A 14,368-nucleotide genomic window follows, 5' to 3' on the forward strand; every position below is an offset into this window, starting at 1 on the left:
CATCCAATGTGTTAAGTATGGACAGCAGACGAGTGGAATCAGGTGAGTGACGATTCAGCAAATCCACATTAAGGTCACCAACAAGTAGGATACCTGAGAAATCTGACGATACTCTTTGGACATTGTCAATGCATTCTTGCAAAGCTTCCCATGTATCAGCTGCTGCATTTGGTAGACGATACATGGACACCAAGAGCCACTTTGAGTTACCAATGACAAACAGAATACATCCTGCATGGCTGATGGGTACACATATTTCATTTTAGAGGTGTTCTTTAATACGAATACCTATTCACGTAATGTATGTATGGTGTAGTATAAGAACAACTCAGTGGGGAAAATTATACGGCTGAACATACCAATGATACAATATTCAATTTAAATCATCCCACATACTCCACTTTATTCAAACCATGTTGAAAACGTCAAAAATCGGATAAAGAATAGAGAAGATATGACATTTTGAAATTTCGCACTTAATAGGAAAACATTCTTGATCAGTCCTTGTGAATATTCGAATGAGCGAGTTGATGATTTCCTACCCTCGTAACTTTCCATGTGTGTTATAATACTATGAAATTCGGGAAAGATTGCTATATTTAGCTAATTGAAGTAAAGACATGTTAGCGCACTAAAATTTAACATTTGTTCTTTTTCGGTGCTCTTAAGACAAGTTTTCTGTTTTTACAGCTTAGTTATGCGGTGTTGTTTTTTTTCATTTCTGTAAATGAAATGAATACAAAATTGTGAGAGCATGACATCTTTAACTTGCTGCTTTGAATTTGGAATGGTCAAGAAATGTTTACAGAAAATAGACTGCAATTTCAAAAGTGTAGATGAACGTTTCCTTATATCGGGGACAGGGTGGCATGCAAGAGGCCGGGCTTGAGTGGCAAATCAGAGCAAAATACCTATACGTAATCTTGATTTGATCAGGAAGAATGCAAGGTTGGGGCAATTTTTGTTTGTTTCCTGCATTCTTTTCATTTCGTTTCATTTCATTTCATCCCATCTCATTCTATTTATTTTATTCGCATTTGCTTCCTATAAAATATAACACCTTCCTGTTGAAAACACTAAAAGGGTTTCCACCAAATGTGGAATGTAGCATTTTTAAAGTGGCATTATAAACTCAATTTATTCAAACTTTTAATTGCGGTCATCAATATACTTATCACTAACAAGACACTAGGTTGACCTCCTTTCGAAAGCAAAGGACTTAAAAGTAACATTAGAAATAAGATGGAGATTTCAAATCCCATTACTATGCAAATGCAATCTGGCAGAGTAGGTGGAAACTTGTTTAGGTATTTTAAAACGTGGGGCGCAAAGGAGTTTTTTTGTACAAATTCTTCTTCTTAAAAAAAAAAGTGCCAACTTTTGCACACATGCTGCCCAAATCACATTTTTGACGTTTGATGGGCGCCGAAAAATGCGCCATGACATTCGGGACGGTCAATGACGAAATATAATGCTTAATAATACTCGTTAGGCAAATTTAAGAATGTTCCTGACTTTGTATGTCCGATAAAAAAGCTAATAAAGTAATTTTCGATGTGGGCAAACCATCCATCTTCCCTCTGCCAGTTCAAACTGACTTCAAGCAATGATTGACAGAATTCAATGGCACGTTAGTTCACTGAACGAAGGAAGTTTGATCACATCAACCCTGTCCTGGCTGAGCTGCATTGACTTCCACTCCTAATCGTCACATATTCATGACTCCATGGAACCTGATGAATAATTTTTAGTGGAGATCCATACATAACATGTGCTATGGTGAGATATGAGGAGATGTAAATCACTCTGTCCAGTAAGATATGTATAAGAAAAATGGTTTCTTGTGAATGTTTTGTGTTGACAATTTCTTGGAATTTCATCCGCGCACGAAAGGAAAACATGAATATTCGAGGTTTCAAGAAACACAGGAATCCTAAACAACCTGAAACATATTCTGCCCAACCATATTTTGTACATCATATTCAACCACGATTTACCCATAATCTCCACCACGAATTTCTTGTTTGGGGTAACGCATCCAAATATTTGCTGAATTCGCCTTTTCTTGTTCAAAAGCGAGCGATTAAAATTCTTAACCATGCCGGGTATTTATCTCACACAAGCGCCATATTCAAGAAAAATAACATTTTGAAATTGACAGATTTGTTTTATTGTAACTTTTTTTTTTGTGTAAATGAATATTCCTCAAAAGATCTTCCTGACCTTTGTTATTCATAACAAACAACCTTTCCACCAATATCCAACTCCCCAAAGTGACGCTTACCACCTTCTAAGGACTCGAATAATTTTCGCTAAAAACATTTCTGTACAAGTATACAGGTCCTAAATATTAGAAAGATCCCCCGATACAAGTTGCAAGCTGTTTGTCATTAAAATACTTTAAGTGTAAACTCAGACAGCATGTATTGAATAGTTACAACACACAACTGCATTAGCATTTCTTTTGATCATGCTCACGGATGTTCTGGTATACTGCTTTGTTTTTGTCATATGAACAGACTTTAATATACATGTAGTTGCTTGCACTCTCAAATATCTGGCTATCGGTGTTTTCTTTCTACATCTAGTTTAAGACCTTCGGTCACGTCACATACTGTCATAGTTTCCCCTTCTTTCTTTCTTTTTTTTTTTTCATGCGGCATTGCAACTCGCTGGTATATCACACAATATAGGAATTGTTTTTCCGACTCTTTCCCCGTGTATTTTCAATGGAATTAATTCGGAATGTTAAAACCACAATGATATGTCGTATTCACATTTATCACTCCCCTGTCAAAATTGCTATTACAGCAAGTGCTATATAGTGTGCAGCATGTGGTCACATGTTCACATTTTCTTTTTGTGAAAAGAATCTTCTGTACCCCCGAGTATTGATAGTAATTCTCTTTTTTTTTTTATTCCTTACCATGGTCTTTACCTGTGCTCCTTCATGTTCTCCACAAAAGGCTTTTGTTGGGACATATTCAACGAGTTGTGCTGTTTAGTAGGTTCCATGTTATTTCTTTTTAGCAATAGTTTACTTTCATTAAAAATGACAAATCAACCGCTATGTACTATGTTTGTATGTCTTCGTATATCATATACAAGCTGGACATTTAGTATTATCATATTTTGTTATATTTTATGTATTTTCCACCGAGAAATACGAACATGAGATTGACAGTGAAATTGAGAAATCTTGATGGGAAATGTAAACGGTAATGTGCAAATGCTTCTGTGTTTGCTGCTGAAGTTGCTAGTTAGAGGAGGAAAAGAAAAGGCTATTGTGCAGAAAATAAAATAAAAGAAGAGCAGACTTTCTCTTTTCAAGCGTGATATTATTATGATGGCAATGGGCAGAAAAATATCCTGCTCTACACCACAATGGATGTCTCAAGGTGGAGGTGAGTTGAAGTGTATACACTATAGAGGACGAAATACACGTAAGGATTGACAAGTTGACAGTGATTGACAGTGGTTTGTTACAGATGAGATGATAGCAGAAAGACCACCAAGATAGCCATCATGAAATTAATCAGATTCTTTTTACACCCTTTCAAGAAGCATCTTGTAGAGTTACAGTCTGGTAGATATGTCAGTCTAATATAGAAAACATATTGGAAGCCATTAGCAACACAAACTTACATTTTCCAATGTCACATCATTTGCGATTGACACATGTCATGTGTGTCCATATTTATAATTCGTGGTGGGAAGGGAAAAAAGACATCAAGAGGAAAATAACATCATTGTAAGATTGACACATTTCAGACAAGGCAACTACCTTGCCTATTCCACATGACTGCATATTTGCAAACACGTACACAGATTGCATTGAATAACACATTGATCAATCCATGCACTCATTCATCCATTCATGCATTCATTAATACATGACTTATGGATTGCCCTGTAACATAATTTCAACCATGTTGAATTATTTATATGTAAATATTTACTTTTAGGCGTACGACGTTTATTACGATGCCACGTAAATCAAATTTGGGGTAAAAATAAATGAAACTGATAATTTGTTGGCTTTGTGCCCAGCATAATCTGAATTTGTAATATCCTCTTTTGTTTTGCTTTGGGGATGCCATAGGGCTATAAGTAGTATGGAGCATCCTCATCAGACACCATTCTTCAATCAGCAAGAGAAGAGAATACATCATCAACCATGAAGATCGCTTGTTGTCTGCTCGTCCTCGCCTTGGTGGGATGCACCTCCGCCGCTTCACCCTGGGGTAGGTCGCTGCTTTTTGATAGTACAGTTTGTATTTCCAATTTCGAATAAGTTTGACATATCGTGGCACAGGGTTATCATATCAGCGTGTTTGCGTATTGCAAATATTAAATATGATCCCTTGATCGCCTGAAGGTTAATGTTTGGCAGTTATAAACATTGCATTTGTGCCAGAAGACTACTAGTAACGTAATGACTTAATTATACGTTTACAACTACTTGTTCGAGGTTTTGTTAAGATCAACGTGCCGTAAAATATGATATATTTTTCTGGCACATAACTGGATGTTAAATCATTCAGGACTTTGAACATCATAATTTGAATGTGGAGAATTTGGCGAGATTTCAAAGCCCCCTATAGTAATATTGCATGCGCTTATCATAATTATATTGAAGTGCAATCGTGTTTTTATTTTTAAGATTAGTATTTTCTCTCTTACTTCATGTTTTTCATTTCAAATGATGCAAAGAGGTAGCTCGCGTGACATACGATTCGAGTATAACGTCTGCATAATCTACAAGAGATGAACTAACTGCTCCATATATCAAATCACGATGTCTCCTCTTGATAAATTTTTATAAACAACGGAGAAATGAAATCATGCGATCAACCTTTTGGCACAAATAACCAGCATGTACATTCCATTTAAGTGTAACATCAATTTAGGTCCTACAGCCCCAAGTATGGTGTGCTCTGTACTTCATTGATTACATGATCTTTTATGCTAACATCCAATCTTTTGTGCTTTTTCATCATGTGCCAGTTCCAAATCTTGCATTTTCTTTGTCAAGATCTCCTGTCTGCACTCTTTACTGTAAAAACAACATCTTCCTCATAAGATCATATTATAGCAGAGGTTTAAACAGAAGCAGAGGTTAAATCAGGTTGAAGGTAGAAGACCGGGGCCCCGTTTTATAAAATTTGTCATCGATGAAATATCACCATAGCTGGAATAAGATATTTAAATCCTTGCATCTGATTGGCTGATAGCATTTTTTTTTTCATAAGAAATGTTGAAATTTTTTCTGATGATACGCTTAATGAAATGGGACCATGGTACAGTGCCAAGAGTCTCTTGTGAGCCGCCACTCTTTCCGGGTCGGTTGCTGGGTTCGGCCCCGCAGTTTGTGCATTTAGTATGTTGGGTTGAAATTTACCCGGAGATGGCTTTGACATTCTCACCAACGCCATCGCTTCTCGCTACATTAAACTGCTTCATTCATTTGTTTCTGCATTTATATTCATTTACCCTTCTTCGAAGAAAGAGTGTGAGGATACAAATGTCGCTCACTGTCGACGGGACTGGCCTTTTGGGAAGACCCTCTCTCTTTATAATGACTATAGCGGGTGGGCGAAGGGCGTTTGTAAAAAAGTAAAGTTGGATATAGGCTTTACAGTTGATCAGTATCTATGAATTTGAAATTCATTCTGAAGCCTCCTCGAATATAAACGCTTGCTTTTACGGATATCGCAGTATCACAAGCTCTTTTTTTTTTTTTTTTTTTTTTTTTGGTTTAAAAATAATAAGACAGGTCGCATACATAATTTAACACAAAGTATGGGGTCAAGAAATTAAATCCTGAGGTATATGTATTTTATCAAGAGGGTCTCTTATTTACCCCGTCTCATGAAATAATAACAGTTTTTTTTTTTTTTTTCTCTCGTAACATTAACCACCATAAATGTGTGTAGCTGCACTCTGGGTGTGTGCAATTGTGTCAGTGCTTGTTTGGGCGCATGTATATTCCTGTATAGAGTATATGAAGAGTTTGTTCGCAAAAACCGATAAGTCCATTTTTTTTTTTTAAGATTCTGAAGTACGGTCTTTGTCATGAATTACAAAATAATACCTTTAAATGGTATATTGGTCACTACATAAACGTATGTATACATTTTTTAAAGTTATAGTCAAAAGAAGCAAACATTTTCTTATTGTTTTCTTTATTTTTCTTAACCTTTAATTGCTAATATCTCCATTTGGCAAATATGCACTTTTTGGTTTATGCGAACAAAGTTTACATATAATGAGCAGTTTTGCTAAATATACTGTGGTTTACTTTACAGCTCTGGCAGAACTGCAAGAACTCCTGGAGAGGAGCGGACTGGAACTGAGAGGTCAGTATACAGTAAACAGCTGTTGCAAAACGCTATTGTGCAAACGAATGCGTTGAAAATAATGCATTTTATTGATTAAATTTCAATCTTTTATATTACACACATGTTCAATGTTTTTTAAAGATGTAAAAATTTTGGGACCACAAAAGTTTCCCTGAATTCCCTTGTCTTAGTTTGTGTTTCAGGTTAAAGTACCTTTCATATAACTAACACTGTGAGACTGACCAAACTCGCCACAAAGTGCTCTCATGTCTTAGTACTCATGCAATTAACTGCGACCAGCAGCCCCATACGCATAGCGTAACGGGGCTTCGCATCGTAGCATTCTGGATCATGACAGATTTAGTATTGCGGGTTAATATCAACTTAAAATCCAAAAAAAAAAAAAAAAAAATTCTTTAATTTGAAGACTTACCAGTTAAGTTTAAGTCTTCAAATTGAAGCCTTTTTTTATTTCAATTTGATATTTACCCGCGAATACTAAATCTGTCATGATCCTGAATGCTACAATGCGAAGCCCCATTTAGGTATGAGTATGGGGCTGCTGGTCGTAGTACTGTTAGCTATGCGTATGGGGCTGCACGCTGCTGGTCGCAGTTATCATGCAATAACGGTTTCGTACAATACGTGTACTACCTCGCCGCCGTCCGGGGTCGCATCAAAACGGCTCTGGATTGCATGATTACTAAAGACATGAGAGCACTTTGGGGCGAGTAAGTCTCACAGTGTCAGTTATATGAAAGGCACTTTAACCTGAAACACAAACTAAGACAAGGAAATTTAGGGAAACTTGTGAGGTACCAAAACTTTATAATTATTATCTTTAATTTGATGGTTCGAATACTACATGAGAGTGCAAGTTTAGCAGATTTTTTTTTTTCTAATTACGCTAAGCAGAGTTTGTTTGTTTGTTTATATTTTTGTTGAATATATCATATGGAATATCAGCTAGAAATATGATGTGTCATTTCCTGGTAGTTCCGATCAAAGTTTAAGGGATTGTATAGTTCAGGTTGAGACTTAACATAACCCGCTTAAGTGAAATTTAACTTAAACCGCTTACCAAAAATCATATAATTTCAAGACATTTGAATTTATTGGATGAAATTCACCTTTGACATGGCGGAGATACCTAAAACAAAGTGACATAATACAAGATGTTATCCACCTTTTGTAAGATCATTTTTGATTTTCTTTGTTTTGGGATGTCTCAGCCATTCCAAACTCGATTTTTCATCTAATAAACTTTAAAAGTGAAAGAAATAAGTGAAAAGCCCAATCCCCATCTCCCCCGATACTATACATCCTTTTTAATCTCAATTTATATACCAACTCCGTGGCTTGTGCCTTTTATAGCGTAGTCAATTCATAAATTCACCATAACCCCTCATCTAAAAATCTTATTCTCCATTGCTCTTTCAATAAATAGCAATAAAGTTTACTCCCATTATAACGATCTTGTTTGTCAAAAAAAAAATGGTTATAATGATCGTAAAAAAAGAAAATATGACATCAAAGCGGTGCAATTTTATAAAAAAGTAGAGTCAATCTTGAGTTTAACACTGATGGCAATGAAAATACGAGACATCAGCCATCCGATTTCCATTTCCCCTCGTTCACAATTCCACGGCTGACAGAGGCAGCGTGTGATGGCACAAACCGTATGTCACGTGATGGGTAATCAACTAATAGATAGTTACGTTCTTTCTAGGTCTTATGAAATAGTTAACAGTGATATGAGGAAGTCATGTGTAATTATAACATTCATCTCTGTCATCGACCATGATTCACCATTCACTGCTGCGTATTACAATCATTATCATTATCATTATTATTCCCGCCAACAATTTGTATGACACTGAAAAATGTAATTCTTACATTTTCTTGTCTTTTAATATAATCGTTACGTACCAAATATTTTTTTTTTCTCAAACGATCCCCATGCAATGTTTGTTTCTCAAATAATCAGATATTTCATTAGAATTGTTTAATGTGTTATAAAAACGCATATTGGAAAAGATATCGCTTTTTCTTCACTCAGTGGATATTTGCTTCGACCAGATTCAGTATAGCGCCGCGAAGACTTGTCAAAATTGGACACATTTATATGTTTGCCTTTCTACTATCAAGATTCCTGCTACAGGGTAAACATTATTGGTCTGTTCGTTATCTGCCGTACAAGCAGATTTCTTTGATAATTCATACTTTATATTTTTATTTTGAATCCTTTTCAACACTCCTGCTTTATTCGTCTTTTTCTATTCCAGAAATGGACGTCGCAAAACGTGAACAAGGGGTCATCTTCGAGAGAGAGCCTGGTAAGTCTTCACACATTGTCCATAGTTGTCCTTTGTATACGTAAAGACACACACACATATTATACAAATAGAAGCAACTGAACATGTTTCCCCCTCCCCGCAGGTTCTAATGATAATATCGTGTGTCTATGACCAAAAGCAATGAAGAGGTTATTGTGTTTTGAGGGAGAGCCTTATGGTTGTCCCGTATTGTATGTTGTTGTTGTGTTTGGTTTATATCACCATGATATCTGAAATATAATTTCTTAGAGGTCTACATATAGCTTGTGTCCGTAACTCCTGCATTGCATTAAATATTTCCAATTCTGGAATAACATGATTGAGAATAGATGTTTGGGGCAGGGTAGGCTAAGTATTAAAGAGAGAAAGTAAAACCAATTTCTGTTCTGTCACCTGTTGATGTTCGGAGCGCGTGTACATTTACATATACAATACATCCATGTGAATAAGAGGCACATTATAACATGCGATGTTAGGAGTATGAATAAGCATAGATGTTCATGCCTTTAAGATATTATAGAAAAGAGTGTTGCATAAAAATTCTGGGCTTGCAATACATAGAGATCACTCAAAACAAGATAAATTGTTAGTATACATCATCGTTTTTCTAACCGTAATTATTTTGAAGCACAGATAACGCACTTTTAAGGGAATTTAATGTGGTATAGGGCCCTCTCTATCTCTCTCTCTTTCTTCTTTCTTTCTCTTAAACAACAACAAGAATAACAGGGAACGTAACAATGTTTAATTTCCAAACAATATTTGAAGACAGAAGAATGGCGAAGAAACTAAAAAAAAAAGAAACGAAAAAGGGTTAGGATGAGCTAGGGTCGTGATAAGGTTGAGGAATAAAATTAAACAGTTGAAGATTTTGTTCGCAAAAACCGATAAGTCCATCTTTGCCAAATGGAAATATTTGCGATTAAAGGTCAAGAAAATAAAGAGAATAGAAAAGAACTCTGTGTTTCTTTTGATCATAACTTCAAAAATGTACCTTTTAGTGACCAATATATCATTTAAAAGCTATTATTCTGTACTTTATGACAGAAGCCGTACTTCAAAATCTTCAAAAATTGACTTATCGGGTTTTTTTTTTTTTTTTTTTTTTTTTTTGCGAATAAACTCTTCAGTTGTAGATTAAGGATCAGGGGAAGAATATGGGATGGTCGCCCTGAGGAAGACTGTCCGAAAACCGACTCGTGTTTATGCATGTGAATAATGAGAGCATTTTTTTTTTTCAAGCAAAATTGTACAACCTTTTTAAAACACACTACACTACCCATTGTACTCTGACAGTCTAAAGTTCTCTCTACAATTCCGCTGTCAGCCAATCCTTCCAAGGTCATTTATTTAGTGTATAATCCACAAAACCTGAAAACATTTTCTTCAATGTCAATCATTTTAGACTCATCATAATAATTTTCTTAAATAAAAAAGGATAATATACAAATTGAGACTGATAAATTTCCGATTTTAAGTACAAATTCTGCGAAAATTCGTATCTCCTTAAAATCCATATCAGAAGAAAAATGACTTGTCCATATTTCAAATGAATTAATGGAGATTATTTTTTTTGCGTATTTTTTTTTACATAATGATTATATTCCTTTATACAGTATTTCAATATAATTCCTCTTTGATTTGATTTCTGTATAAAAAAGCACCTGTAGCAGATAAAATAATGTGCTTTTCGTGGGAGATGGGTACTCTTTCATGCGGGAAGGGGAGGTGAGGGGACTTGACATAAGATGGTCCATTGTAGCTCTTTGATGTTCAGGTTATTGCATTGAGATTGCGTTTACAAGATTTGTAGGTGAAAAGAGACCTTTACAAAGGTCGTACAGTAATCATGATGAAAAATTTACATGCGTGGGTATGTGTCTGTAAAGGGCTGTATACATATATATACTTGTCCTTTCTGTAATCTGAAATCAACTGTTTCAAATGTCGTACACTTCACAGCCCTGGCACTTTTGGAAGAACTCGCCAAGAGGAGCGGATTGTACTACGGTTAGTATGTATGTCTGTGTATGTGCCAGGAATAATCCGATCTTTCAACCTTTCATTTAATTGCAAAAATACAGAGGACTATCCATAAAGTAGGTAAAATAATTCAAAAGACCAAACTGACAAAAAAGTAAGCAAAGCATTGCTTCCTCTAGGAGACTCAAGGCCGGAATGATACAGTCAGAAAGTGCATAAAAGTTGATTTTCAACGTCCTAACGGAGAGCGCAGTTGTATTCATTTACATTTCTATCATAAGGTAATAGGTTTATAATCCTCCTTTGCTCATTGTGTTTTATGAAAAAAAAAGAATAAAGCTATGTGGCACATTATTGAATGACTTGCTGAGAGCATTCACGTGGCTAGTTGTTTTTTTTTTTTTTTTTTTTTTTTTTTTTTTTTTTTTACAGGTTCTGCAGGCATAAGTCTTTCACCATTGCCCCCCTTCCTAATGATCAGGAAAGACAGCACGGGATTATATAGCAATCGAGTGTGATAATCACACTCAATGATTTCATGTATGGTTAAATGGGAGGTTTAAATAGGTTGTGAAAGATATTCTATAAAGTAAATAATTTACAGGCATAAAGGACAAGTTTACTTTTATTAGGTCCTACATGTGAATCGAGGGAATTCAGCGATGGTAATAACATGGTAATTCACATCAGTGAATATTTGAGGAAATTCGGACTATCCGTTCAATGATTATGATTTTTCAGTGTAGCGTCATGACTAAGGGTTGTGGTGGTGCATATGTAAAGCGGAATAAAGAAATTATTCAAAGAAATTGATATATTTGAACTTGTTTTTGCATAACAAAGGTTATGGGTAAAGGGTCGGCAGGGATGAAAGCACACAGCTGAGAGAATGTCTGCCAGCAGTGGCTACCTAATAATGCACTATAGAGTATAGACACAGCATATGTATGCGCACACACACACACACACACACACACATGCAAATGTACTATACGTGTACATGTACATAACTGTGAGTCAAAAAAAAAATCGACTCTGGCGAAAGTCGCATTTTCTTTTTTCTTTTTCAGTCCCGAGAGCTTCGGCTCATGCGAGGTTTGCTGTACCCAGGTATATGCAACATTTGCCATAGCATGTAGCTTGTCACATACAATGTATTTTCATACTCATTGTTGCCTCTCTGTACTACTCCCTTTGAAGAATATTTCATTTCAATGTTGTCATGGGAACTATTATCATGTTTTCGTTGTTTGTTTGTTTTTTGTGTTTGTGTTTGTGATGTAATGTGTTTTTGTAAGGTAGCTCACCACAAGCTTTGCTTTGTTGAGGTTCTGCCTTCCTGTGAAATAATTTCATGCATGTGATTTCCTACATGAGAAAAAAAAAATAGAAATAAATGTTATACAAACTTGAACTTGAACTTGAACAAAATTTCCCATGAACTGCCTTTTTTTCAGAATGGAGAAGGAATATAACAATTCGAGGGATCTGTGTGTAACTTGGTGAAATTTGTGAAATTTCGTCAAATACCCTTTATATTGCCCTTATGTCATTCCACGCATATGACATGATAAGCTGCACAAGCCCTCTCATCAAGAAGTGATTGCACAAGTACTTTACGGATTCATAACTTGTGATCAGATTGTCGCATTTAGGTCAAAATTCCAATGATGTGTTCTACTCAAAATGCTGCATTGACTCATTCCACATGTATATGAAGGACAACGTCGTCTTCAAGATCGGGGCGTTCGTGTAGAATAAGCCCAATGTAAAGTCTCCATAATGCTGTGTATTATGAACTTTGCTTCAGCATTGTAAATCCATTAAGGCTCTCTCACCTATGTATCTCTTATTCATTATTTGATGGTATTTGTATTTCAGTGTTTAGTCTATTGTTTAATGTCTCTTATTTGCTCTGACTTTCCCTTTTCGGAACAGTGAGTTGGGTTTCAAAGACAGATTGGTATCTTTTTACTCTGTTGTTATAGTTCCTGAAAAAAAAAATGTTCTTCAGAATAGTAGTAAGAATGTAAAAACAACCCAAATTAAAAAAAACAAACAAAGTTAATCAGTATAACAAATATTAAGTACTGTTAAATATACAAAGTGTGAACAACGGTTGTACATAATAATGGAATTGTTTCTAGAATTAACCGTCTACAGTTAAGGTCACTTAAAAGAAAAAGTAAAGGTACGAAATGTTTACATGTAGGGAGCTTTGTGGCGCATATGCATCAAATATGATAACTCAAGCATTTTTTTAATCAAATCACTGCAGCAATTTATAAACAATATCTTTAGAATGAATCAATGCCCCCTCAACACATGTTTTAACGGCAACGCATAAAAAAAAATCACATTTTTGGTGGTAACAGCACAGATAACATTAACATGCATCATTTAGCATAAGGTATATACGTCAATGGATGGAGTCAAAACGTTACTTTGCAAAGAGAAAGAACTCGAGTGGATAAAAAAGTCTCCTTGTTCTCCTTAGTTTACCAAGTGAAACCCTGTGAAATTTTGATCAACATGCAATTCTGAAGATAATCGAACGTTAATTTAATGGAAATCGGTTTTGAAATGACTGAGATCTTAAAAAAGTAAAACAAAGAGATCCTGATAAATTCCTTACCCTGTCACAATTTATTGGGATCGTTTTTTCTTTCATACCTGAGCCATTTAATTCTAATTTAATGGCTACAGGGAATGACCCAGAAAAAGGGGGATTTTTTTTTTTCAATTTGAAATAGTTGCCTTGTTCAGAATGCCTATTTTCTACCATTTCCCGATTTCTCTTTGATTTTTCTTTTTTGACCCTCTTTTGAACATTTTTTTTTTCTCTCGTTACCAAGAAGTTATGTTTGAGGGACGTATGTCTTCCATCTTTTTTTCGTAGTTTCTGTTGCCGAAGATTTACAATAACACTAAAAAGGAAAACCTCCTTTCCTCAATTTCACTCATGGTGCATGCTATTTAATTTGACGGAGGCCAAAACGTGGGTGTTTTTAGAGAACTCGTAGTTCAGCTCCTTTGTGTGTGTGTGTGTATGTACGTGTGTGTGTGTTTTTTTTTCTTCTTTTTGGTGAGGGTAAAACCTCAGGCCAACAAGAAGATGGCCGCACATTGAATAATTTGCAATTGGTTTAACGATATTGTATTTTTCGTTCAATCTTCCCTTCAAGACCTGCCGGGGTCTCCTGATGCCAGGACTGGCAAAACAGGACGATAAGTTCATCTTCACCGGAGAGTCAGGTACTGGTGAAATTTCCTGTGAATACTTATTTTTCGGTTGTTAAACATTTCAACAAATTACACAAAACAGATTAGTGTTAACTGAATAGCTTTCACACATTTTAACTCTGTATGTGCCACGTTCGCACCCCCGACTCAGTCGTCCGGGTGCCAACTTCGCATATTCTGCTCAAAAGCACAAACTCGCAAAAACCAATCGATAAATCGCCAAATGCCACAATACAAATGAAAGCGTTTCTCGCGAGACAGTTCCAGTTATGGAGTGATTAAATATCAACCGGTGTTCCTTACTGGATTTGAAAGTAAATTCCCAGTTTCTGTCAATGCGTTGTGTGCAAAAGTTATGCCTCTACAACAGTGCATCTACTGTTCTTTTGAAAGAAAATAATCATAAATATGTGAATGCAATTTACATCAGAGAAAAGTTAGACATTTTCTGTACAACTTTGCTCA

General features: G+C 35.5%; 1 long non-coding RNA gene across 1 annotated transcript; it reads left to right on the forward strand.

The window, feature by feature from the left end:
- The first annotated feature begins 4,117 nt into the window (after positions 1 to 4,117).
- LOC140226427 (uncharacterized) lies at positions 4,118 to 8,677 on the forward strand. Its single transcript, XR_011900956.1, has 3 exons — positions 4,118 to 4,244; positions 6,309 to 6,359; positions 8,627 to 8,677. It is a non-coding gene; the product is annotated as an uncharacterized lncRNA (long non-coding RNA).
- Positions 8,678 to 14,368: the final 5,691 nt, after the last annotated feature.

The sequence above is a fragment of the Diadema setosum genome, chromosome 3, assembly GCF_964275005.1.
Source record: "Diadema setosum chromosome 3, eeDiaSeto1, whole genome shotgun sequence".
Lineage (NCBI taxonomy): Eukaryota > Metazoa > Echinodermata > Echinoidea > Diadematoida > Diadematidae > Diadema > Diadema setosum.